The sequence below is a fragment of the Podarcis erhardii genome, assembly GCF_964252035.2.
Source record: "Podarcis erhardii genome assembly, chromosome: 3".
Classification (NCBI taxonomy): domain Eukaryota; kingdom Metazoa; phylum Chordata; class Lepidosauria; order Squamata; family Lacertidae; genus Podarcis; species Podarcis erhardii.
The window spans coordinates 14,452,650-14,479,985 of record NC_138507.1 but is presented as its reverse complement, the minus strand read 5'-3'; the positions used below and the strand labels follow the sequence as shown (position 1 = coordinate 14,479,985).

General features: G+C 42.3%; 1 long non-coding RNA gene across 1 annotated transcript; it reads left to right on the top strand.

Annotated features, from left to right (window-relative positions):
- On the top strand, positions 1-23,852 carry LOC309339422. Its single transcript, XR_014155329.1, has 3 exons — positions 1-65; positions 1,317-1,420; positions 23,738-23,852. It is a non-coding gene; the product is annotated as an uncharacterized lncRNA (long non-coding RNA).
- Positions 23,853-27,336: the final 3,484 nt, after the last annotated feature.

Here is a 27,336-nt window from a genome sequence, read left to right as displayed (position 1 = left end):
CTGATGAAGCATCACGAAGAACTTGAAAGCTTGCCACATTTTTGTGACGTTTTAATTGGTCCTAGGTATTGCCCAACTAGCCGATGGACAACAAACATGGATTCTGTGATGTGTTATGGTGGCTAAGAGACTTATAGAATAGATAAGTCCTGCTAGAATAGAAGGACAAACTTTCTCCATGTTTCAGCCAGCGGTTTGAAGAGCTCACTTCCCGCTTTACATTTGAATGCATGGCATATAACCATCCATTTCATTTAGAAACCTATTTTGACTGCTTAATTTAATGTATATGTTTCAAACAGAGTTAATGGGGTATTTTTAGTTTCAATGTCAGCTGGCAATAGATTGTTTCAATCACTGTTGTTTGTTTGTTTAGTTATTTTCTGTTACAAATGCAAATAAAAAACTGAAAGGGAGGAGGCATTGCCCAACTAAGAGTTGCAGTTATTCTTATAACAGGGAACAAGCTAAATTCAAAATTAAGATGAAATTTAAACATTTAGAACAAAAATCTAAACTAATGGTAAATAAGAGCTGAAATACCAAATGTAAATTTTGCAAAAACTAACAGCTGTAAATATTATTAATGTGAAATGCATAAATTATCCAGGATCAGTTCAAGCTGATCTGGATCAGTGAGATGATTTCTGTACTGAAAATAAAGAGTTTATTTCTTAAAGTGAGTTGCTTCTTGAGCCAAAAGAGGGTTAAGTTTTCATTTGCTGTCTACAGCAAGAATATAGATTTTCAATAAAAACCATTCTATTAAACATCAGATCTGTAAGATACAGAATATTCTGCTTTTGCTCAAATTTAATATATTTTATGAGATATATGGAAGGAAAACTCAGTTTCCTTTTATATGGAAGAAATGATGGATCACTGTGATAAAATGCATCAGGCAAGGAAAAATGTAGATAAAGGGCTATAGCTCATTTGATTTGTATGCAGAAAAACCCAGGTTCCATCCTCAGGTAAGACTTCGAATGTTCCTTGCCTGAAAGTGGGCCTTCCCAAGGCTGCAGGTTGCTACCACATAGCTCATCATAGTGTGGCAGAGCCAATCTGACACTCCCTCCATGCTGGCCTTGCCCCATCACCTCTCCCTCTCAGTAGGCAACAGAGATGTTCAGGACTGGGAAGTCAGGAGAGCACAGCATCCCCACACCTGTGTAGCACCATTGGTCACTACTGAATGTAGACAATATTGAGCTAGGTAGACTAATGTCCTAATAGTAGAAGGCAACTTCCTAAGTTCTTATGAAAATCTGCCACAGCATTTCGTCATGCTCTTTTCTCATGGTTTGATCCTCCAGGCCCCACTGAAATCACTCAGTATCTTCCAACTTTGACTTGGAAGCATTTCAGTAAGGATAGTGATATGTGACATGGCATCAAAACGCAGAAGCCAGCTTCTGAGGTGAGTAAATTTGTACCCTAAATATCATTTTGTGCCTCATGTTGCTGAATATATTGAAAATGTAAACAGATGTTGGAGAACTCGTCTAGCTTCTTTGGCTTTGGAAAGAGCAAATGGAATTATTTCTATATTTTTTTCATGCAGTTCATGTTTTTTGTTTTTTGGATGAAGTTAAAGTGAACCAAATTAATTTTGCCACAATGCTTTAGGCTCTCTTATATGATGCCACCAACTGAGAGCAGATTGAAACATTAAGGGTGAAGGTGAAGTATTTTAAAGAACTAGTACGATGGTGGAAAGGAGTTTCCCTTTCAAATGTTCTCTTCTTGGGAGTTGAGTTTTCTAAACTAAGGCCACCCATAAAACAAGCCATATGATTTTGTTATCATTGGAAGCTGACTGTCAGAAGCACAGCTAATATGTTCTGTGGTATCTGGATGCCTCTACATTGCACGATAAGAGTATTATGCAGCAACAAAAAACTTTGACACACTATCCGTAAGAACTAGTTCAGATTTAGGATCCCACAGAACACTCCCTTCCTTACCCACCCTCTGCGGCACTCAGATAAGGGCTACTCAAGGCTTTCAAAATAGGGTTTGAGATTCTGTATAAGTTTAACCTAAACTTCAAAAAATGTGATCCAACAAGTGCTGTAAATCCAATTTTTGCTGTAAATCCCATTCTACCACCAAAATCATTGGGATTAAAAATGCTTAAATTGGACTGAATTTCACCACTACGTAAAAATATCAGAGACACAAGTGGCACTGTGGTCTAAACCACTGAGCCTCTTTGGGCTATACCTGCTATACCTGGTATAGAATGTAAGCAGCCCAATTACTTGCAGGACAACTTTCTGACAGCAGATAACACCTGCACTGGCCAGCCTAGGATCAAGGTTTGGGACGCAGGTGGCACTGTGGTCTAAACCACTGAGCCTCTTGGGCTTGCCAGTCAGAAGTTTGGCATTGCTCTGTCTCAGCTCCTGCCTACCTAGCAGTTCGAAAGCACACCAGGGCAAGTAGATAAATAGGTATCACTGTGGCAGGAAGGTAAATGGCATTTCTGTGAGCTCTGGCTTCCATCATGGTGTTCCATTGCGCCAGAAGCGGTTTAGCCATGCTGGCCACATGACCTGGAAAACTGTCTGTGGACGAACGCCGGCTCCCTCGGCCTGAAATCGAGATGAGTGCCTCAACCCCATAGTCGCCTTTGACTGGACTTAACGGTCCAGGGGTTATTTACCTTTACTTTTATTGGGGGATGATGACTAGGAAGATTCTCCCTTTCCTTCTGTTACATCCCGACAATCTTGGACATAGTTCCCGCTCTGGCAGAAAAACCTTTATCTGGCCTGTCCCACTTCAGAACCGAAGTAGCGCATTCTTGAGTGCACCCCAAAGTTCTTCCTTTTAAGTGAATGGATGCCTTCATTCCTTTGGGGAAAAGTAAAACCCTGTAGTTGGGAACAACATTGTGGCAGATGAAGTCCAATCTTGTCCTCTGCTCCTAACTCTGGGTGGGACAGTCTTTGCTTATAGAGGAGGAGTTGCACCCATACAACATCCTTGTGGTTCACAAATCCTCTTTCTACACACATTACTGCCACCACAATAAACCTTTGCCTTATACAGTGGTACCTCGGGTTAAGAACTTAATTCGTTCTGGAGGTCTATTCTTAACCTGAAACTGTTCTTAACCTGAGGTACCGCTTTAGCTAATGGGGCTTCCTGCTGCTGTTACGCTGCCGCCATGCAATTTCTATTCTCATCCTGAAGCAAAGTTCTTAACCCAAGGTACTGTTTCTGGGTTAGAGGACTCTGTAACCTGAAGCATCTGTAACCTGAGGCGCCTGTAACCCGAGGTGCCACTGTAATTTAAGAATAATCCAATCGTCTTCTTTTTCACTAAACATTGGGAAGGAGGAGACATTGAGGTGACATGGTAGCTGCAGTATCTTCAAATATCTAAAGGGCTGTCATGTGGAATATGTTTTCTGCTGCTCTGGAGGGTAGAACCTGTACCAATGAATTCAAGTCACAAGAAAGGAGATTCGAACTAAACTTCAGGAAGAAGCTTCTGACAGTAAGAGCTGTTCAGCAGTGGAATGGACTCGCTCGGGAGGTTATGGACTTTCCTTCACATGGATGGATGGCCATCTGCCATGGATGCTTTAGCTGATATTCCTGCATTGCAGGGAGTTGAGGCAGATGACCCTCATGGTCCCTTCCAACTCTACAGTCATGTGGTTCTGTAATTGGGGGAGCCAGTTGGCTGAGTGTACACCTGTCAGTTGGGGCCTGATAGCTGCTCTCTTGACACTGGCCTTGCTGCCACTTTCCCAAATGGGGATACAGCAGGGTGGCAGCGAGGGTGGGGCTGTGCAGACACACCAACGGAGCTAATCTTTACCATCACCCTGCCGCTTCCAGGTAAGCTGCTGCAACACTTTTACTTAGGCAGACCTCAGTAGTGGATCAAGTGATGGGGTGGACCCACCGAGCCATCCCATCGCATGAGCCACTACTGATGCCTGTGTCATGAATTAGCAACTGTTGCTCATATCTGGGGGGGGGGGGTATCCACGTGTCTTCCCTTGTTCTGGAAATGTGTGTAAAGAAGCAACAGGGAAATAACTGCAGAAGGGCTTTTTTCTCCCGCACAAAAGTGAACTTGGACATAAAAATGAGATGGCTCTAGTAAAGTCTGGGAAGATTCTTCGCCATCCGTGATTAATCTATCCTACACCAGTCTGCATGATGACCCCTTTTAGATGTTCCCATTGGCTGATTCCCAGAGTTCCAGACATGCCACAAAGTTTTGGCTGGCCAGGAGATTCCAAGCATCGCCAGACTTCTTGATTTTAGCTACGTTCAAGATGAAAGTTGGATTTCCCCTCTCCCCTTTAAAAGTTGGTGGCATAACCCAATGAATATATTGCATTTTCAGCTGCATGTTTTGAAAAATAAAAGGACAAGAAAACAGTGTGGGAAAAATCAGGCTACAGGACGACAAGAGGGGAGAAAAACAAACACCCTCTATAGTTCCCATAGCTCAACAGAGCATGTTGTTAGGGTAACTCATAGGCCAGTGCCTCTGAGGGATCCAATCACTGTTTGGCAGAATTAGATTCTGATTCATGCTTTCTTAACTCATACACGTGCCAACGAGGGATGAGAACATTCCATGGGAACTTTATGACCAGTCTCCTCCTTATCAGCTTTGAACCAGCTGCCAGACTTGAAGGTTGTTCGATAGATAATTGAATTCTCCACATCACACATTAATTTCTAGATCCCGTCTTATCCATCCATGGGCTAAGATTCAAGGCCCAACGCAGAGTAGCATTTTCCTATCCACACCCTCCCTTCCTGTCTCTGAACTTCCTTCCTTAAGATTTACCCATAGATCATTGTGCTAAGTGAATTCCCTGTCCTCGGCTTGTAAACCTCACCCCCTTGGAACTCGTTCACAAGCTTTGCTCTGACACTAGGGATTTTTTAAATCAATGCTTCCCTACAAGCAAGGTCTGTAACATAAAGTTGTGTTGTATTCCCAGTCTCTCTTACAGGAGTGCTCTCTAGAGGAGAGTTATAGTCCTACTCAGGTAGCCTCAGGAGGAAGGAAGGGGGAAAGGCTATCACCAACAACATATCACCAGGTGATTGACAGGAGGGTTGTCCCATCCACCTGTCAAAGTTGGCCCATGGAGGTGGGAGGAGATGGCAACCAAGCAGGATCAAACTCCTTGCCCATCAGATCATGGGTTGGGAGTCCAGTTCTGCTGTTGGCAGGGAACAGCTGCATAATCAGTCGTGTCCTTACCTAGCCCCACACCTGATGCCGTATAAGACATGCAAGGTGGGTGCAGCCCCAGATTAGACATCTTTGTAAAACACTCTCCCCTAATATATTTTTCATGCTATTTTCATAAATATATGCATAATATTTAGTATGTATTTTTTCACTAATATTGGGATTTTTTTATGCATACTATACCCTAGTGTAGGTAGAACTCATCTTACACTCATAAAGCTACAATCACATAAGCGAATAAGCGTAACATGCAAGTTACTTTTATATGTGTTTACTTTTACAGTGGTACCTCAGGTTACATATGCTTCAGGTTACAGACGCTTCAGGTTACAGACTCCGCTAACCCAGAAATAGTGCTTCAGGTTAAGAACTTTGCTTCAGGATGAGAACAGAAATCGTGCTCTGGCGGCGCAGCAGCAGCGGGAGGCCCCATTAGCTAAAGTGGTGCTTCAGGTTAAGAACAGTTTCAGGTTAAGTACGGACCTCCGGAATGAATTAAGTACTTAACCTGAGGCACCACTGTACATAGTACTTGGTGTCAATATTATTATCTTTAGAGAGGAGCAAAAATCAGTGGAAATCCACCCATGTGCTTCCACTAAAAGTGGGTTGTGGATTAGGCTGAAAATGTGTTAGTGCTGAAGCTGCCTTTTACTGAGTCATCATTGCTTACCCAGTCTATTGGTGGTTCTTCAAGGTCACAAACATGAGATCTTCTGCAGCTCATTGAAATTCTTGTAACTGGACATGCCAAGGATAGAACCTGAAACCTTATTCATACAAAGGCCCATACAAACTTATCCAGATCATATGATCATCATCTGAGGCCCTTCATCGTGTGCCTCCTCCACTAAAAAAAAGTATACTTACAAAAAAGGAGAAGGGGAGATGATGTAGAATGCTCTCTAGAGTTAAATACAGTGATCCATCCAGTCCTACATGCTGTCTCCAGTAATAACAAGAGAATCAGATGTTTCAGAAGATAGGCAGCTAGAGGATGCTTCATTCCCACACTGATCAAAGCTCATACCCGCTTTGCCACACTCGTTATACCAAGGTCGGAAGCCACACAGAACATAGGCACCATTTTTCATAGCAAGTTATTTGTGTGATATGGCTTCCACCTGTTCATGGCGAGTTTTAACCACACCAAAGAAACTCTCTGAAAAAGTGGAGTGGTTATTTGTGGCCACACTCTGGGTTGCATTCATAGAATCATGGCACCAGCCTTTACTCAGAGAAGACCCACTTAAAGTAAAGCCAATATCTCTTGAGTTAGTTGAATACAGCCCCATGTCCCTGGAACAGCCACCAACTCTTCCTGATGAAAAATCCACATACCTTTCTGTCTGATGGACGCTTGGTGACTGCCATTCTTGTTTTCACTTGGAGGCAGCTAGAATAATGCAATGTACTTCATCAGCTTACCAACAAAGGTCCGCATAGTTAAAGCCATGGTTTCCCCAGTAGTGATGTATGGAAGTGAGAGCTGGACCATAAAGAAGGCTGATCGCCGAAGAATTGATGCTTTTGAATTATGGTGCTGGAGGAGACTCTTGAAAGTCCCATGGACTGCAAGAAGATCAAACCTATCCATTCTGAAGGAAATCAGCCCTGAGTGCTCACTGGAAGGACAGATCCTGAAGTTGAGGCTCCAATATTTTGGCCACCTCATGAGAAGAGAAGACTCCCTGGAAAAGACCCTGATGCTGGGAAAGATGGAGGGCACAAGGAGAAGGGGACGACAGAAGACGAGATGGTTGGACAGTGTTCTCGTAGCTACCAGCATGAGTTTGACCAAACTGCGGGAGACAGTGGAAGACAGGAGTGCCTGGCGTGCTCTGGTCCATGGGGTCATGAAGAATCGGACACGACTAAACGACTAAATAACAACAACAACAACTTCATGTAAAACTTCATGTAAACTGCTTGGAATTGCCAGTCACTGCAGAATGTGTTGTACAGTCGCTATGCAGGGGATTTTAGAAGAGCAATACACAAGAAGACCTTGCTATGTGCACATTGATCTAAGCTAGAATCCTAATGCCTATGCATAAGCCTGGTAGATATTGCCTGCTAATCAGTCTACGGGGGTATAATATCTCTACTTGTAGTTGGTCAAAACGACTGTGCTGCAGTTTGACACTGAAAATGCCAGATATTTCACTCTTAATACAGCTACTGGTTTGTGCCAACTCTCTTTTCAAATACTGACAAAGGAAGGTTATGTCTAAGTATGCAAATCCTCCTAAATGTACAATGAGAAACAGCAAACCGATACAAATAACTTGCAGTCTACGGAGCTGACCTGATGATATGATGTCAATCCAGCAGATCAGCGGTGGAAATGGAAATTGACTTTAGTTTTCCAGACACTCCATTACTGTCCATTCCTTATAAAGCCAGCAAGAACACGGGTGGTGCTGTGGTCTAAACCACAGAACCTAGGGCTTGACAATCAGAAGGTTGGCGGTTCGAATCCCCACGACGGGGTGAGCTCCCATTGCTCAGTCCCAGCTCCTGCCCACCTAGCAATTTGAAAGCACATCAAAATGCAAGTAAATAAATAGGTACCACTCTGGCGGGAAGGTAAACGGCATTTCTGTGCGCTGCTCTGGTTTGGCAGAAGTGGCTTAGTCATGCTGGCCACATGACCCGGAAGCTGTCTGTGGACAAACGCCGGCTCCCTTGGCCTATAGAGCAAGATGAGTGCGCAAACCCAGAGTCTTCTGTGACTGGACCTAATGGTCAGGGGTACCTTTACCTTTCACCTTATAAAGCCACAGTACTCTTCTGTAGGGCTCTCATGCTAACAGTCTCTATAATGTCTGGTATAAGCAAATCTCTGGAACATCAGAAGCCTTTGATATGAAAGACATGCTAACATATCTCCCTTAATTTCCTTATTGTTTTCAATATTGTGTGTTCTAAGAATTGGAGAGGATTTGAGTTTATTTAACTTGTACAAATAGATTATCCTGAGATATTTATTTAAACCTTTGGGGTTTATAATCAGCAATGTCCACCGCAATTTGGGCAATGTTGACTGTTGGCAACTCCCTATGGTTCTTTACTCCAAATCTCCATTAGGCCACAGAGGCACAAATCAAGTAATTTAATAGAACTTGCAGTTCTTGACTAAACTTTTTTGAGAAGTCTTTGTTTAAAACTTGTCTTGCATTGTGAATTTAGGAAATGGAAAAGCCCCCTAAACGTAATCACAGCTAGAGTAGCCTTCTTCAAGCTCAGTTGTTCTTGGACTCTAGTTCCCATCAGCCCCAACGATCATGGCCAGTGGATAGCAATGACAGGAGCTGGAGTGCAAAACCATCTGGCCCACACCAGATTTGGGGAAACTGAGCAAACCTGTTGGTTAGATTGGAAGGAAACATAGATTTAATTCATCATTGAATCTGTGCAGATTAGTTTATCTCGCCTCCATGCAAGATTTCTGTGTGGCTAAAATGTAATTCTGAGCTCCTGAAAAGAAGCAAGTGACACTTAATTGAACATAAAGGTAAAGGTAAAGGGACCCATGACCATTAGGTTCAGTCGTGACCGACTCTGGGGTTGGGGCACTCATCTCGCTTTATTGGCCGAGGGAACCAGCATACAGCTTCCGGGTCATGTGGCCAGCATGATGAAGCCGCTTCTGGCGAACCAGGGCAGCGCACAGAAACGCCGTTTACCTTCCCACTGGAGCGGTACCTATTTATCTACTTGCACTTTGACATGCTTTTGAACTGCTAGGTTGGCAGGAGCAGGGACTGAGCAACGGGCGCTCACCCCGTCACGGGGATTCGAACCGCCAACCTTCTGATCGGCAAGTCCTAGGCTCTGTGGTTTAACCCACAGTGCCACCAGCATCCCATAATTGAACATAGCCCTGGTTAAAACAACACTGTTTGGTTTCATTTGTTTTAAAACTATATTCTGGAGACAATGGACATTGCGAGGTTTTGGCAGTATCACTGAGTTCCATCAAGTGGCTTGATATCTCTCCTAGCGGTCTATGGACCCAAGCAGGTAAGTAAAGGAATGACAACACTGTGTTGCAGGAAAAGGGCTAGGATTGGTAACAGGTTGGCAATTGGTTATAGGCTGGCAATAGGTTCAGGACAAATCAGGGCGGGGTTCACACAATGTATAATTACATTATGTGTTTTCTCCCCAATGAAATTGTGATGAACAGTGGTGTAGATGGCCTTATTTTTATTCAATTGCACTGCCCTTTTAATTTCACGTTTCTTCTTCCATGGAATTCAAGATGCCATACATGTGATTCCCCGCTGGTCACTCATCTAGGCACTGACCAGACCCAGACCAGCTTCAGCAAGCATGGTGGCCTTCTAACCAGAGAAATTCATGGATGAGAAAAGGTCTGTCAATGGCTATCAGCAGAGCCAGCCCAATATATTTTGACATCTGAGGCAAACTGCAAAATGGTGCCTCCCTCCCCACCAGGGAAAAAGGTGTGAATGAAATCTACGTTGAGAATGGGGGTGGGGGATCTACATCTGGATCTGCTGCTCCTATGGATCCTGCCTCCTGAGGTGATCACTTCAACTGGCCTCATGGGTGGACCACCCCTGGCTATCAGGGATGCCTATCTATTTGTGGTCTTAGTCACTTTACACCAGACTTTATCAGCAAATTGGATTCTTTTCAGTGTAAGTATGGATCAAGATAATGGTTTTTATCTCCTACTGCAGAAGTTACATTTGCATAGTAAGCTTTGTACAATGATATTATCACCAATTAATTCTCTGTTCTTATCTTGGAGCTTTGCCTATAAATGGTGCAGTCATGCTGGGCCTCTTACATTTCAGATAGATCATTAGGCCCTACTATTTCCAATCCCCACTCCAGACCTTTGACATGTATGTTGTTGTCTAGTCATTCAGTCGTGTCCGACTCTTCGTGTCCCCATGGACCAGAGCACGCCAGGCACTCCTGTCTTCCACTGCCTCCCGCAGTTTGGTCAAACTCATGCTGCTAGCTTCAAGAACACTGTCCAACCATCTCATCCTCTGTCGTCCCCTTCTCCTTGTGCCCTCCATCTTTCCCAGCATCAGGGTCTTTTCCAGGGAGTCTTCTCTTCTCATGAGGTGGCCAAAGTATTGGAGCCTTAGCTTCATGATCTGTCCTTCCAGTGAGCACTCAGGGCTGATTTCCTTCAGAATGGATAGGTTTGATCTTCTTGCAGTCCATGGGACTTTCAAGAGTCTCCTCCAGCACCATAATTCAAAAGCATCAATTCTTCGGCGATCAGCCTTCTTTATGGTCTAGCTCTCACTTCCACACATCACTACTGGGAAAACCATAACTTTACCTGCCAATTGAGGATTATGAATCTGATGAAGTGGGTTTCAGTCTATGAAAGTTATGCCACAAAAAAGTTATTAGTCATTAGGAAGTCAAAGATTCTTTGACTTCTATTTTTGCATCAGACTTAATGCAGTTACCTTTCTGGGATGTGTCAGGTGCTTTGAGCACTTTAAAAGAGAGTTAAAATTTAAGCACAGGACGTTGGGAAAGTGATTCGAAAGAGCTAATTGGAGAGAAGGGGATTTCCAAAGATGATGACGCTTTTGGAAAAATTGTTCAGGACCAGCTTAAACAAATATGGCATCAATCCTTGTTGATGGGAGCCAAGGAACACAGGCCCATTTCTGTGCTGTCAAATGTCATGACACAAAGATTCATGAGAAAATGCTTTCTAGCTCCCGGGAAATCTCCCTGTCAGAGCACACCCTCCTAGTTCGACACATCTGCTATACTTCAGGCAGGAATTCATTGGGCACAAAACATAGATGGATTTCTTGGGAATGAGCAAGAGACTTCATATAAAAGCTTTTTGTTGGGGGGGGGGGAGGAAGCAAGAAGAACCATACATGCAACTATTTTTATTTTTGCATATTTCTGAAGCATTCTAAAGAGGGTGATAGATAAACCACACATCATATCACATCCTCCTCAAAATGACTGAGAAATGTGGGGAAAGAGAATCTATTAGAATAGAGAGATGAGCTTTGTACAGGTGAAGGTTTAGCATTAGTTTAGCAGAAAACCAACATTTGTCAAGGATCCTTATGGTGGAAGAAGGTAGCAGAGCTTTCATTTTATGCAGTAGGCTGAAACGAGTCCTCGTCTTTCTAAAAGCCCATCCCTACGAGGGGTCGAATTACTGTAATATCAAATAATGTTTGCAGACATTTCAAGTGGTGCTGGCAGAGATAGGAATCAATTACAGAATGTTGAATTTTAATGTTGTTGATATGAGTTCATCTTAATGGGGGGGGGGAGGGATATCTTACACAAGACCAGGAAACAGAAGGGGCAGACTGAGCAGTGCTCTAAAACTGTGAAGACAGGGACTACACAGCCAGGTGGGAGGTGTCTCAAGAAGTCCAGGAGGAAAATGGGGTTACACCTCCACTCAAGACAGGAGGGGAATAAGTGCTGTTAGTGGGGAAGAGTGCCAAAAGGTAAGGAAGGCTGACTTTCACATACTGATTCAATTTAACCGGCCACTTTTCTGACTGTGGGCTTCCAGTGAACTTATGATTCAGCAACACATGCATATTTAGTCTGCGGGACACTGCCACAAATTATTAATGTGGCAAATAGTTTAAACATCTCTATCCAAAAGACGGTCAGGTTTCTAGTTGGAGCTTAAGATTGTTTGGCACTGAATGTGTAATTCTGCGACAGCTCAAAGCATGTTCACTGCTAACGCAGCTCAAATATAGCCGCGGACAGATTTTGGCCTTTTAGTCTGTGGAGTAAAAATGGTTTTAAGGTCTGCAGAAGTAAATAGTAGATGCTAATATGGTGTTCATCCCAGATCTGTCATTGGAAAGGCTCCATCTTCTCACAATCTCAGAGTGCAAACATCTCTGTATATTTGATATCCTTGACATTAAAAGAGTGATCTGGTTTGTTTAATGGCTCCGAAAGCATCCCTGAGTCACTGAAGCTAATAGCCCCCATTTGAATTTGTAGTGCCTGCTCTGAGCAGCACCAAGTGAAAAGTTCCAGATCCAGCCATTTAAAAAACTCCTGGCACCAATGTTTAGAGCTTGACCCCCTGACTATATTTTGGTTCACAGTTAGCAGCTAGGTTACCAAAGAGGGTGGCAGTGTTTAGGCATCCCTGCAGCTTCATTCTTCATTGAGGGTCTCCTTTGACAAGATTCTCCAACAGGCCTGATGTTTCTCCAAACTGCACTCCTGGGCTGAAGAAATATATAGAGGGAGAGCCTTGGCTTAAATGCTTTCTCTGGAGTAGCTTCTGGCAGGAGAGGTCGGTGAGAAGAGCTGTCAACAGGTATCTAACCTCCAAGTAGTGCAAGTTTTACCCCTTACTGGGAGATAGGGGATGAGGCGACAGGCAGCTTAGTGCTGCTTGGATGCTTGGACAGGAGTGCCAGATTGACCCCATCAATGCCTGCAACAAGTGGGATGTAATCCATTGGAGCAGTCAAATACAACATTCCTTGTTTCCCTAGAGTGGGCATAGGCAGAAGGATGTTAATCCAGTCAGTATAACTTCCTGTTCCACTGTTCTGGAGCATCCCCCCCTGCATGTGACCAGGGAGATGGGCGTGATCCTGGCTGACTCCATAAAAGAGCCGAGTCATGCAGCCATCTTCTCTCTTGATGCCATGCTGCTCTCCTGCTGCCATTTTGTTCTCTTGATGCTGTTCTCTTAACGTATTTTGCTGTCTGCTTGCTCTCAGCCAGCAGCACATGAGCTCAGTTCCCATAAGGGATGAACTCACAGTATGTTCTGTAACTACTAGCTAAAGCTTGCCTTCAGGGATCATACTGTGAACTGAATGTGAATAAACTTCTTGTTACTTTTAAGGAAAGACTCTTGTGTCTTTATTCTTTTAAGAGGGATAAAAGGAGACACCAGGAATAATCTATTCTAATCAAGCCAGACTGGATTGCTTAACTAAAGAGATTCAAATGAATCTGCAAACTAGCTTCCTGCTGAATTGAGGGGAATCTGCTCTGCTACATGACCCAGTAGCGTGAATGAAGGAAAGATAATATTTAATTAACATATCAGGTGGTGCTGTGGGTTAAACCACAGAGCCTAGGACTTGTTGATCAGAAGGTCAGCGGTTCGAATCCCCGCGACGGGGTGAGCTCCCGTTGCTCGGCCCCTGCTCCTGCCAACCTAGCAGTTTGAAAGCACGTCAAAATGCAAGTAGATAAATAGGTACCGCTCCAGTGGGAAGGTAAACAGCGTTTCTGTGCGCTGCTGTGGTTCACCAGAAGCGGCTTAGTCATGCTGGCCACATGACCCGGAAGCTGTACGCCGGCTCCCTCGGCCAATAAAGCAAGATGAGCGCCGCAACCCCAGAGTCGGCCACGACTGGACCTAATGGTCAGGGGTCCCTTTACCTTTACCTACTATCCTTAACATTCACACACAACAAAGTGCCAACTTCCTCATTGCCTTGTCCCATCCCTTCTCCTTCCCTGTAAGTGGCCATGACTTTGCTGTCTGGAAGCCAGGTACCCACCACTGCCCGTATTCACTGACTGCTCTGGGTTTCTAGAAAGGATAATTTGCTGTCTTTGGTTTGAGCTTTAAGGGAGTCTGAAACTCTGCCTGGTTGGCATGGAATATAATCCAAGCTGTACCTGAAGAGTTCCATCCAGCTCACAGACTTGGAAGGCAGAGATGGGTGCTTTATCAGGGTAGATTTTGCAAAATGTTCTTCCTCAGAGTGTAGCTAAGGCGCCGAGCATGAAATTTTGGGGAAACGTGTAAACGTTTTGGGCATGACCCACTCCAGTTGTGGACTCTGTTCCTGAACACAGAGGGTTCCCATGGGCCCTGTTAGCACCCTGTTTCTCCTCCCCCCACATAGGACAACAATTAAATCCCATTTTTTATGATTTCGTCAAGAAAACATGGAATGGGGAATTGCTGAGCCCCGTTTGAACCCCTTACGTTCAGGGGCCGTGTCTGTGGCTTGAGTTGCTGATGTCCATTGATCTTAGCAATTTGACTCTTAAAATTTTTTTGCCTTAAAATTCTTTGGTAATCATTAATAAATATCCATGATAGTTTAAAAGCAACATTTTAGCCAATATGCGATGTAGTTTAGGATGAAATAAATTGTGTTTCACGACTGAGAAGGGATTTGAACCCAAGTCTCTCAGGCCTTAGCTTAGTCCAACACTACACTACAGTGGCTTTCATTTACATAGGTTTAGATAAGATCTGCGTGTCACCTCTGCCCTGCAAAGGAGATCTACAGGTGAGTCACATTTTGGATATGGAATGAAAGGCATAAATCAGTGTTTCAAACAAAAGGAAATTAGAATGTGCATCTGGGTGTTGATATTGTCCATCTGCATTGCATTGCTTTCAGCTGAATGCACATTTAACATACAGCTCCATCCATATTCTGATGCAGCTAGTCTTACAGAAACAGCTTTATAAAGTGTAGCTCGAGTGGATTCAGAGCAATCATATATTATATACAGCGTCTCGTGTGCTATTAGATAACACAAGCATCTGGGAAAGATGATATGTTTTACTGTTGCATAAGAGATATCACCATTGATATACACTTGAGATTGTGAGAAATGGGTGTGTTCTTTTGGAATATGCCTGCTGGAGAGTCTAACTGCTTTCCAGTGCAAGTGCCAAACAATCGGAGCCAAAATCACAGCCATTAAATATTGAAGTCATTGTAGTCATCCAAGAAAAAGGGTCACAAATTCTCTATTGTTCTGTCTGACTTTATAGAAAGAAACTTGGGAATGTCAAACACTGATTACAATTCAAAGAAGAAGAAAAAACAATAATAAAAATGATGCCAAATAACACTGTTTTAAAGTTCAGCTTAGTGCTCTTAAATTACAAAGCAGAACTCTTTCCTCTAATGTTTGGCATGCCCACATTCTAATTTTGACTTCTTCTGAAAGGTGGCGATAGCATCTGATGAGTCACCATTGAAATGTGTGAGACCAAATGTTTTCCCCCCATATAGCTGAAGCAATCAGCACTCTTGGTTTGTGTGTATGGCTTGCTTTCATTGGGCAATAGTGGCATGGTGTTACACTTCCTGAACCATGTGATTAAGGTATTCTATTGGGGAACTTGGACTGAACTCTACATTCCCTCTCAGACCCAGGCTGATGCCCCTGGCACCCAACTCTCCTACTCCCAACATGAACTTCATTTCGTTCACCTTTGGCCCATGGCCCCACCCCTGAGCCTAGAATTCAGCATTTTTTAAATCCGATCTAATACAATGTGTGCCGGGCTGGAGTCTGCACTGTAAGAAATGACAGGCACAGGCACCATTGGTGACAGATACTCATTGGGATGAAAACAGGAATACAGGAAGTGGTTTTACACCACGCCAGACTATGTGTTCATCTGTCAGGGACCGTGCTGAGGAGGGCTGCACTGAGGAGGAATGGTGGGAGCCTCCCCCTCCCCTCCCCCTGCTCCAGATCCTGAATCTTCCCAGGAGCAGAACAACAGTATAGATTTGGAACAGTGGTTTGCAGAGGGGCATAGTTCAGAAGGCAGAAGCTGGGAAATACTGGGTGGGGAACAGCTAGGAGAAGAAACACTGGAAGAGAGAGGGTTAACAGAATCACAGTCTCTGGACAGCATTGACACCCCCTTCTCCAAAGTCATGGAGAGCTCAGAAAGTAGCAGAATGGAAAGCACAGAGGGTACAAGCTCAGATTACAAGACGTAGAAATGACGTAGATTAATAGGGACAGCAGGGGGTGGTTTCCTTAATTGGGAGCACCACCATTCCTAGATGTGTTCTTTGTTCTCTCACTGTGATTATTAAAGTTTCTAACTGGTAAGAAGTCTCCTTTTCCTTTGTTCTGCTTATCTACTGCCAAAGGGGGGAGGAAGCCAATTCCCTGAGGCCTGACATCATCCAGCCCAGTCCTGTTTATTCTGACTGGCATTTAGGGCAGAGGTCTTTTTCATCACCTACCAAGGATTGAATCCTGAACATTCTGCATGTGAAGCCACCATGGCTTTCGCTTATTAAATCGGAGCGCTTTTGAGCCACGTACTTTACAGAGCTTCCATTTGCCTTGTTGAGAGTCACCTTCACAGAACTTCGCTTCCAATTGATTCCCTCAGCGGTTCTAGACAGACAGTCTAATAAAATACCCTATGAAGAAAGACTCTGTCTGTGTTGGCAACCATATGTGGAAGACACATGCCAGTACTGACTGCAAAACCCATTATATACAGAACCAAGAAATCGATTTATGAAACCTCTCTTTACGAAGGAAACCAATTTAACCAGGGTGGAGAGGGTAAAATGGGTGCTGAGCAATGCCAAAGACTTTGTAGCTTATAGAGTAGCTCTCTATGCCTTGGCTAGCTAGGAAGATCAGGGCAAAGGAACTAGGTAAACTAGCGGTCAACTGCGAAGAGGACTTGGAATTTTCATTTGCACATTTATATGAGAACTACCTTTAATTCTATGTAACAAAGAATTTTTGTTAATTTGTGTTTTTTCTGTATATGTAGTGACTGCTGATGCTTTTGGATGATGCCATGGCCTTTGGTTAGTGCAATAAAAGTTTATGATGGTGGTCGTGGTATGTTCCAACACTGAGATATGCCCCTCTTCAAATAGTGGCATGCCTCAACAACTGGTAAGTGCAGCGAAAGACATTTCATACTTAAAAGTGCAATATAAATGGCAGTTAATAATTTGTTTCTGAAGCTAATTTAGATTACATTTATATGATGGAAAGACAATTCTTCCATGGAGGTCTATAGAAAGCCATTGCCATATCTGGCCACAGAGACTGAGTCACACAAACCTTTATTGCACATGCAATCCAAGAAAAATTGTAACAGGAAAAGGAGTTTTGTTGATTGCCTTGTGTCCCTTAGGACAATTGTGCTTGTACCCACATGCTTTAAACCAGTTTACTAAAATTAAAATGCACCCCCAACGCAAGTATCTTGGGATGTGTTGTTTTGTGTGGTTGATTGTTATATCCGGTTAGAAATCCTTAAACCCCAACCAAAGAGCAGGTCTCAGAGTTCTGATGGGGGAAGAATGTAAGAATGTTCAACTGGTTCCTGTTTGGAGGAAGGATGTGCCTTCAGTAATAGAGATGAATATGTGAACAGTCTAAATAAGGGATCCAAACTCTCTTAGGAAAGGGGGGGCGGGAATCTTGTTTTTATTTCTGGAAGGGAAAGAGAGATACATTTCACAAAAGCCTGTTTTCTTTTTGTAAGTCAGCTTCCCTTTAGCTCTCACATCTGGAAAGCATGAAAGGAGAAGGACAGCCTTCTGCCAGGCCTAGAAGTGTAGAGGTGTTTGGAAAACTTCAACCATCCCAAAATGCTTAAATCAGCCAAAGCAAAAGGCAGAGCCTGGAATCTAGTCATTCTTGCTGTGGTGTGTATATGTGTTGCTACAGCTTCCTTTTGAAAGTTAAAATAAAAGATCAGCTCCCCCACAGGACTTTTTTTTTTTTTTTTTTTTTTTTTGAGCACATCATCAAGGAAGCGATGATTTTGGCACACAGCAGTTGCTGCCTCTCCTCTCCAGACATCAAATAGCCCCACCACATTGCGCTGGGTGAAGAAACAGGAAGGAGCAAGAACACACAGCTTGCGCTCCTTGTCTCCAATGAGTCAGGAGAGCCGCCTCTGCTGAGGATGGAAATCCTCCACTTTTCCTGTGGTGCAGGAAATACCTGTAAACATCTCAGGGTATATTCAGCTCCAACAGACAGTAAACAAGACTATGTCATCCACTCCCATCTACCAGAGCCTTGTAAGGCGAAAGCAACAATGCGACCTTGAATTCAACCTGAAGGAAAATAACAGTGAAGGAACTGACTCATATGTATCCCCCCCCCCCAAATCCAAGTAGGATCAGTCAGGAAGAAGGAAGGAAGGAAGGACACCTTGAGCCTACACAAGTCAAGAACATGTTAGAACCAGGAACCAAATTGATTCAGTGGCCACCCAGCTCAATATCCTGTTAATAACAGTACCCAGCCCAGGATGCTTCCAAGGAAATGTGTAAGAAAATAGTTCAGATACGAAAGAAGCTGTGCATATTGCTTCCAGCTTTTGAAGGTCAGAGAGCAAGGGGTGTCCTGTTTATAAAGTTTCTGAGGATGTCCAGCTTGGTCCTGAATGGGTTGACTGAGAGCTGATGACTATGCACCTATGGCAGTTGAAACATGAGGTGGCAAAGAGAGGAGGATGGAAAGGATACTGTGAATTTATGAGACCGTTTTCATGACAGGAATACTGGAGGCTTCCTCCTAATGATTCTGACTGTCGGACTGAACTTGAGACCTTCTGCATGCAAAGTACATGCTCTACCACAGAACTATGACCAGCAGCTCCTTATGAGATAGGCTTCTGCCATCCCACAGTGCTTTGCAAATGTTCAAGCATGGTACCAGAATGCTGAAGACAGGGTGGGAGACAGCCTTTCACCCAGCAGGGCTAATGGCTAATGTAGCGTAGAAGCCTAGTACGAATGGAGGACCTAAAATTGTGAAATACAAATTCATTTAACAGTCGAGAGAACATTGCCCACAGAAAGTGTGGCAATAAAAATGTGGCCTTTACACTGTAGAATTTTATGACCTCATAAAACTACAGTTTGAGTATGATTCTTAGATCATAACATTCAACCATTGTCTAGAATTCTGCAGCCTTTTCAGAGTATAGAATGGCACGGAACAAAGCAAACTAAAATCTAACTGGGGGGCATTTCACAAACATGAAGAAAATGTGCAAGTGAGCTAATATTGAGCAGTGCAAAATTACTTTTTTTTCTTTTAAAAACATGATTTTTAATTAGAGTATCTTAGATAAGATGGAAGGCAAAATGACATGACACCAGTCAAGCTTGCAGAAATATACCACTTGCCCGAAAATAAATGTTGGAAATGTAATGAGACTGAAGGTACATTCTTTCACCTTTGGTGGACATGCCCAAGGATTAAGACATTCTGGGAGATGATTTATAATGAAATGAAAAAGGTATTTAAATATACCTTCCTGAAGAAACCAGAGGCCTTTCTCCTGGGCATGGTTGGCCAATTGGTGCCAAAGAAGGACAGAACTTTCTTTATGTATGCGACAACAGCAGCAAGAATACTCATCGCGAGGTATTGGAAGACACAAGATTTACCCACCCGGGAAGAATGGCATATGAAGTTGATGGACTATATGGAACTGGTGGAAATGACTGGCAGAATCCGAGACCAGGGAGAAGAGTCGGTGGAAGAAGATTGGAAAAAAATTAAAGATTAAAGGGGAAAAAACTAGGTTAGAATATGTTAAGATTAATTATAGGACAGAAAACAGATGAAGATGGAAAGGACTTGCTGAAATAGTTAATTGAAGTGGAATACAAAAAGGGAGACGTGAGGAAGTCAATGAAACAAGTGAATGAAAGTTAAGATTGAAAATATTGGAAGTGTTTTTAATTGTTTTTGTTTTGTTTTGTTAACTCAATGTTTTATGTAGCCTTTTTGTATTTGTATTTTATTATATTGTTATGTCTAATTATTCTTTTTTCTTTCTTTTTGTAATTTCCAAACTCTTAATAAATATTATTAAAAAAAAAAAAAAAGATGGAAGGCAAAATGGCCACACACACTATGTGTTGACAATTTCCCCAGCTATTCAAAACATCCTCATGGTTGCATTTACACATTAATTAAAGGGGACTGGATATATGAGTGAGATAACTAGTCTACAAAGCTATTGAGTGTGTGCTGCATATTGCTTCAAGTGTATGATAAACTACTGGGGACTCAAAGTGTGGAAGAACATGTACAAGGACCTAGGTTTTTTGTAGAATCAAGGTGGTGGCTGGAGCTCTTCTGATTTCCTTTATACTATGTTTCTCATTCTCGTGAATGGACATTAATGAATATTTCCATTATTTAAAACAAATAGCACCTGATAGAATTGGGTGTGAATGTGAAGATGCCGTTTCTGAAACCCAGCACCTCTTCTTGTACATGAATAGCGTGTAGAACCGTTGCAGATTATAAATAATGCTTTTGGCTGCAGCAGCATGCTGGATATCTGAGAAGATTCAGAAGCACACCTTGGTGGATGCCCCAAATTCTGGAGTAAATACAAGGAAGCACTCCTTTTCCAAGCTCATCTGAGCAGCCACAGAGACAGTAAAGCCCATGCAACAGGCTTATGGTGAGTGGAGAGCTGATCATTGTAGGAGGAGGACCACCTGCCTTCCAGAGGCAGCAGGAGAAGAAGAATCTCTTGCTGCTTTGTCACTGTTAAGATGACTGGTGTTCTACTTCTGTCTTATATTAAGAAGCAGTGTCTGTTCTTATTGGAAACCTGAGAACACGGATGGCGGTATCCCACTACACATTGCAATCTCTTCTCCGCGATAATTCAATTTGAATCTCTATCCATTTCACTGCTTTATAACATTGTCAAGCTGCTCTTACTGCTAAAACATTTCTCCTGGTGTTCAGCTGAAATCTACCCTCCTATAACTTCAGCTAATTAGATCTACTCTGGCAGCAGAGAACATGTCTTGATCCTGTTCCATGTGACAACACTTCAGGTCTTTGGAAAGTGGCATCATTCCCACCCACCTCCCAGTTTTATCCAAGCTAAACGTTCCTGGTCCCTGCCATTTTTCCTCATAGGATTTGTTTTCTACTGCCCTGACCATCTTCATCCATCTCCTTAGAACCCAGTCTAATTTGCTGATAATATATCAATCCATCTAGCACTCCAGATGAAGTCTGAGTGGTGTAGAATAAAGCAATATCTATCTATCATCTATCATCTATCTATCTATCTATTTATCATCTATCTATCTATCTATCTATCTATCTATCTATCTATCTATCTCTGGCAGCACATGATTTCCGTTCTCATCCTGGGGCAAAGTTCTCAACTTGAGGTAACTCTTCCAGGTTAGCAGAAGAGTTTGTAACCTGAGGCATTTGTAACTCGAGGTACCTCTCTCTCTCTCTCTCTCTCTCTCTCTCTCTCTCTGTGTGTGTGTGTGTGTATTTCTTGTGACTTGGAACCTGTGGTTCTGTTAATGAGACCTAAAACCACATTAGCCTTTTTCACAGCTGCATCACACTGCTGACTCATGTCACTGCTGACTCATGTCCAGTTTGCAGTTGTCCTGGATATAGGAAAAGCAAAAGCCAAGATTTTGCATTGACTTCTATAATATAATCAACTTAAAATCCTATATTATTATTAAAGACGACTGCACATAAACACTTTTCTCAGGTCAGATTTATAAAACCACCTATATGTGAACTTTGCCTACTCTCCAACACTTTAAAGCTAAAATCCAAGACACCATCTTCCCAGATGCCATCTTCCCATTTTTTTTATCACAAAAGCATGGCAGCCATTTGGGTTGCTGTGATCTCACACATTTTTGCACTGTGGTACCCCACCCCGCCTAAAAAAAACTTTTTCAGGTGCATTGTCCAAAAACACACATTTTAGGGCACCAAGCAAAATCACAGTCCTGAAAGAATCACTCTCTTTGTGTGTGTGTGTGGGGGGGTAATCACACTGAGAAATCATGTGATATCATGGCAACCAAATGGTTGTTCTCTTGTGGTAAAAAATGGGGTGTCCTGGTGTTCCTGGGACACAAAGGGTGTGAGCTTGAACTTGTGACAAGAATTGACATATAAAATGGAAGAATGGTATAAAAAAGGTTTGGGATATAGTTATTAATAATAAATAAACAAGGGCTATTAAGGTAAGAGGGGGAATATGCAGGAGAAATGATTCTGAGGTGATACAGAAGGTCTTTGTAGAATTTCTACTGTTAAAATGGAAAGGGGTCAAACCATTGCAAGAGGTGTTGAGATTTTGGGAGATTGGATAGTTACAATGAAATGGTCTCAGGGGTGGGGTGCACATTTTTATTTATTTATTATTATTTTGTTAAAATAATAATAGAAATAGTAGTAATAGTAGTAATAGTAGTAATAGTAGTAATAATAGTAATAATAGTAATAATAGTAATAATAATAAACTTGTGAAGGGGGGGGGAGAATTGAAATAGATGCATTGTTGTCGTCATCAGTATTTTGATTTTTTACCTGGCCTTCACCATACAGGGAACCAGGCAGAGGGCCTTCTCAGTAGTGGCCCGCCTCCTGTGGAATGCCCTCCCATCAGATATCAAGGGAATTAACAACAATCTATTGTTGTATCTATATCTATATCTGTATCTATATCTATATCGATAGATAGGTAGATAGATAGATAGATAGATAGATGATAGATAGGTTGCTGGGTTGGTCACAGCAATTAAAAAATACAATATTAAAGCAGTTTAAAACTAGTACAGTCAAGAGAATAGAATGGGCCCTAAAAATATCTCTCTCAGGTGTCCGAGGCCAGGGCTGCCACCCCTTGAACTTCTGAGGGCAGTGGAACTACCAAGATGGTACCATCTGCCACCAGAGAGGAGCTATAGGGGAAAGGCTCACTTTCAGATGTTTCAGGCCTATGTCATACAGGGCTTTAAACAAGAAGTGTTGGATCTCACCACAGTGTGGCCAGAAAAAGGAAAAAGAATCCAACAGGAGTCACAGATCTGCTGATCTACTGAAAAAAGGAGGCTTCGGTTCTCTTGTCAGCTGACCCAAGGGAGGGATATAAAGGAGTGGAAATCAAGAGAAGCATCTTTAGATGAGGGTGCAGAGGGAAGAAGTTGAGTATTGCTGACCTAGGATTTGGCTTCTGATCTGAAGCATTTCAAAAAAACGTAAGTGGCTTAATAAAAACACCCTGTAACCACAGAGCCAGGAAGAAGCTCCTTTGAGAGCTCTTTGGTGCTTTCCAAGGGTTGGGAAATGCAATGTACCTCCTGTTTATACTTGCCACCAGGCAGTTGATCCTGATACCTTTGAAGCTGGTTCAAGGAAAGGAGGATTCGGTGCTGAGAAAGTGACCCTGTGATCTCTCATGTGATCTAAAGGGAGCTGGTCTTCAACCAGTTAGTCAGGACTCACAACTGGACACTGTTCCAACCTAAGGTGGACCACAAATGTGGCACCATCAGCGCTGTTGTTGTTATTCCTCCTCCTCCTCCTCCTCCTCCTCCTCCTCCTCCTCCTCCTCTTCTTCTTCTTCTTCTTCTTCTTCTTCTCCGCCTCCTCCTCCTCCTCCTCCTCCTCCTCCTCCTCATTTGCTTGTTTGGCTTTGTTTTTCACAGGGCACCTGACCATCCTAAAGAAAGAAAGAGAAAAATGGCGAATGCATTATTTTAATATTAAAAAGTTGTTATTTTCCAGATCATCAGACTAGTTGATTTGAAGTATTAAAACATATAAACATGGAGGGAGGGAACAATCACACAGCCTATGTTTGTTTCTTTTTTAAAAATAGTAACTACTTTCCATTAAGACTTTTCAATTGCAAAACAGCAGTACATTAACCAACATTTCCTACTCTCTTTTCAGAGCCAACAACCAATTTTCACTTACCAACTGTCTTTTCAGAGTTGCCAAAGATTGCAAATTCACCCAGAGCTTTACAAAATATTGAGAATTGCTATGACTTTCTCCAACAGCAAAAGAACAAACTGTTACTGTATGTTTATCTATTAATTTCATTTAAAAAGAAGTGGGTCCCATGTTGCAATCTGGGATGAAAGGTTGGTGCTGGATCTTAAAAGATGGCTTATACAGTGGCACCTCAGGTTACATACGCTTCAGGTTACATACACTTCAGGTTACAGACTCCGCTAACCCAGAAATAGTGCTTCAGGTTAAGAACTTTGCTTCAGGATAAGAACAGAAATTGTGCTCCGGTGGCGCAGCAGCAGCGGGAGGCCCCATTAGCTAAAGTGGTGCTTCAGGTTAAGAACAGTTTCAGGTTAAGAATGGACCTCTGGAACGAATTAAGTACTTAACCCAAGGTACCACTGTACAAGTCTGGCTTCCCTATGCACTGAAACCCTGACCCAAAGCTCTTGCAGTTTAAAATTGCCTAGTGAATTAAGGGACTAACACAAGTATTAAAAAATATCAGAATATCAGAAAATGGCAGGTACTCTGACAGCTACTGCAGTACAATCAATACAGTTTATTAATCTTTGCTATTGTAGGCACAGGAGCTTTGAAGGATTTTTATTATTATTTTGCTCCTTTTTGTTTTGAAGTTTCATACCCTGCCTTTAAATTGAATTATCCTCAAGGTGGCTTAGTTTGAAATAATTGCAATCATGCAACCTTCACCTGTCAAAGGGGGCAGGTCTATGAGTTAGGGTTGCCATATTTCATGCAGTGAAAATACAAAAGTTGTTAAGCTCTTTTTGCCGTTTTTGAGTTATTTTTATGGGGAATTGGCAGTTGCTAAGAATCACAAGAGTGTTGCGTTGTTCATGTTCTGCTTACAGACTTCCAACAGGCCACCATGGGAACAAGAGAGGTATAGCTTCCCCAGCCTTGGTCAGAGGGTGGACTTTGGTTTTTCAGATTTCACCTGTGCCCTGTGCAAGCCCAGAATTCAGCAAACACCTCTCCCACAACACCTCTCACCTCTCACCTCTCACCTCTCACCTCTCTATTCAATTCACTACTTCATAGTTGTATCCATTGCAAGGGAACCAGTTGCCTCTGCCTAGGCCTAGGGGGAGAAGGGGCTCCTATCGGTGGAAAGGGGGCTTAATTTCATATTTTCTATTTGCCCCTTTGGCAAGATGTTTCTCTATATGAGTTAAATTGTTTTACAAATCCCATGACTTAAAGACCAAACACAGATACTTTAGGAAAAGAAAAACTGGAGACTGGCAGTGTTGGGTAGAAGATAGACTCAACTAAAGCTTTGTAATAAATAAACCAATAACGTCCTTAATCAGAGACACATGGCGAGAAAATGGATGACATCAGCAAGGCTGGAACTGCCGCTAGCAGGAAAATAAGGTACTGTAATACCATCTGAATGGTTTGAGATCTATTTGTGGTGATTCAGCATCAAAGCCACTACATTATGTAGCAAATATTGAGATTCAGGCTGCAATTCTATACTAACTTGCTTGGGAGTAAGCCCTATTTAGTGCTGTGCTTTTAGTTCTGAGTAGACATGTATAGGCTTGCACCGTCAGTTGTTTGCTTGATAGAACCTTCTTGAATGTACAGTGGTACCTCGGGTTACATACGCTTCAGATTACATACTCTTCAGGTTACAGACTCTGCTAACCCAGAAATAGTGCTTCAGGTTAAGAACTTTGCTTCAGGATGAGAACAGAAATCGTGCTCCGGCGGTGCAGCGGCAGCAGGAGGCCCCATTAGCTAAAGTGGTGCTTCAGGTTAAGAACAGTTTTAGTTAAGAACAGACCTCTGGAACAAATTACATACTTAACCCGAGGTACTACTGTATGTGGTAGAGGGCATAAGCTGTCAATCAACTGAGAGTCTGAGCTACTATGGATTTGTCACAGTTTAGGAAAATAAGGGATAGATCTCGGCAGATATTCCCATTCTCAAGAAGAAACTGAAATAAAAACTGCCCAAGTCAGACATTGATTATGCATCTGTTTTATGATGTTGTGCAAGAGCTTACAACAGACCAGGCTATCTGTAAAGAGTTCTGGGGCCTATCTGACTTCCCTATCCCATAAAATTGACTAGATAAATGCATCCATGCAAGCAACAAATCAACAACTCATATTTTTAATATGTAATTGGCTGATTGTGTTACGCCAAAAGAACAACAAGTCATAAAATGCCCATCAGATACAGTCTCCCTTTCCATCTCTGTTACTTTCCATCAGACTACATATCCAGAGCATTTTAATTATAGATATCCACAAGAAAGGCAGATTTTCCTGACCAACTCAGCACATAAAACTTTCATCTAATCCATTTTTTATGTCCCAGAAGAAGAAAAGAAGATGGGCAATCAGAGTGTAACAAATAAATATGAAATGAATTTTGATGTTTCCCCTGAAATTCCAAGGCTTTCTTGGTACTGGGGTGAGCAATTCAGAGCAATTAGTAGCCACCCTCTTGTTTCTTCTACATTTTACAAAATGATAATTGGAATAGAGGGCTTGAGACTTTTAGGACTGCTACTAATAGTGCCCAATCAGGGAGTGGGGATGAGGGCTCAGGCTGGCCACTTATGCATCATGAAAGAAGAGAACATCTGCATAAATTTGCATATGCTAATATATAGGCATAGCTTATGCTGTGTGGATTATTTCTCTTGGGGTTTTTAAATATATATAATTTTTAATGAGTTTTCATTTTTCTACATATCAAATTAATCATTTTACAAATCCAATGACTTTCCTTCTTCTCCTTCCATGGTTCATATTACATATTATAGTTTCCTGCATATTTTACTATAACCATTCAAATCAATATTTTCCACTTTTACGTCAATCAGCTATTTATTTCTCCTGTGTTTATGATATGTATTTGAATTGTGTATTTATGTTTATGGTGGCAGAATTAGTGTCTGTACATTTACATTCCCTCAGAACTGTTCCCTCAGAACTGTCTACGAAGTGTCATAAAATTCCCCACACTGATTCCGACTGGTTATAACAAAGAAAATTAATCTTGAAGAGCTAGCTTTTGCTAGCTGTCGTTGCCTGACATGAATGTGTTGCTAAGAAAATCATGAAGGGTATAAATTTTATAAGATTGCACAGCTTTGCATATCCTGCATTTTTTTTTTAAGAGACTCCCTACATGGTGATCTAAGATGTGGGATACCTATGTAAACTCTACTCCTACGTGTGGTCCTGAAAGGAAAGCTAATATTTTGCGGTATTAATTGGTCCCCACTGAGATGCCATCATTTGATCCCTCTATGGAAAGTACTACTACTACTTAGGTCAAAACCACAGACCTACTTTAGCAGCCAAGCAAGAATGTCTGTGGTTTTGCTTTAGGAACATGATGAAGCTTGCAACAGCCTTCAAGCAGGTGAATAATCTGGCTAAGTCATTGGGTCTACATGCAGCTAGGGGAACAAACCTACTGTGGTTCAGTGCTGAATCAGGCCCAAATTCCTCTCATATTTCTGCTTACAGACGGAATGACAGAAT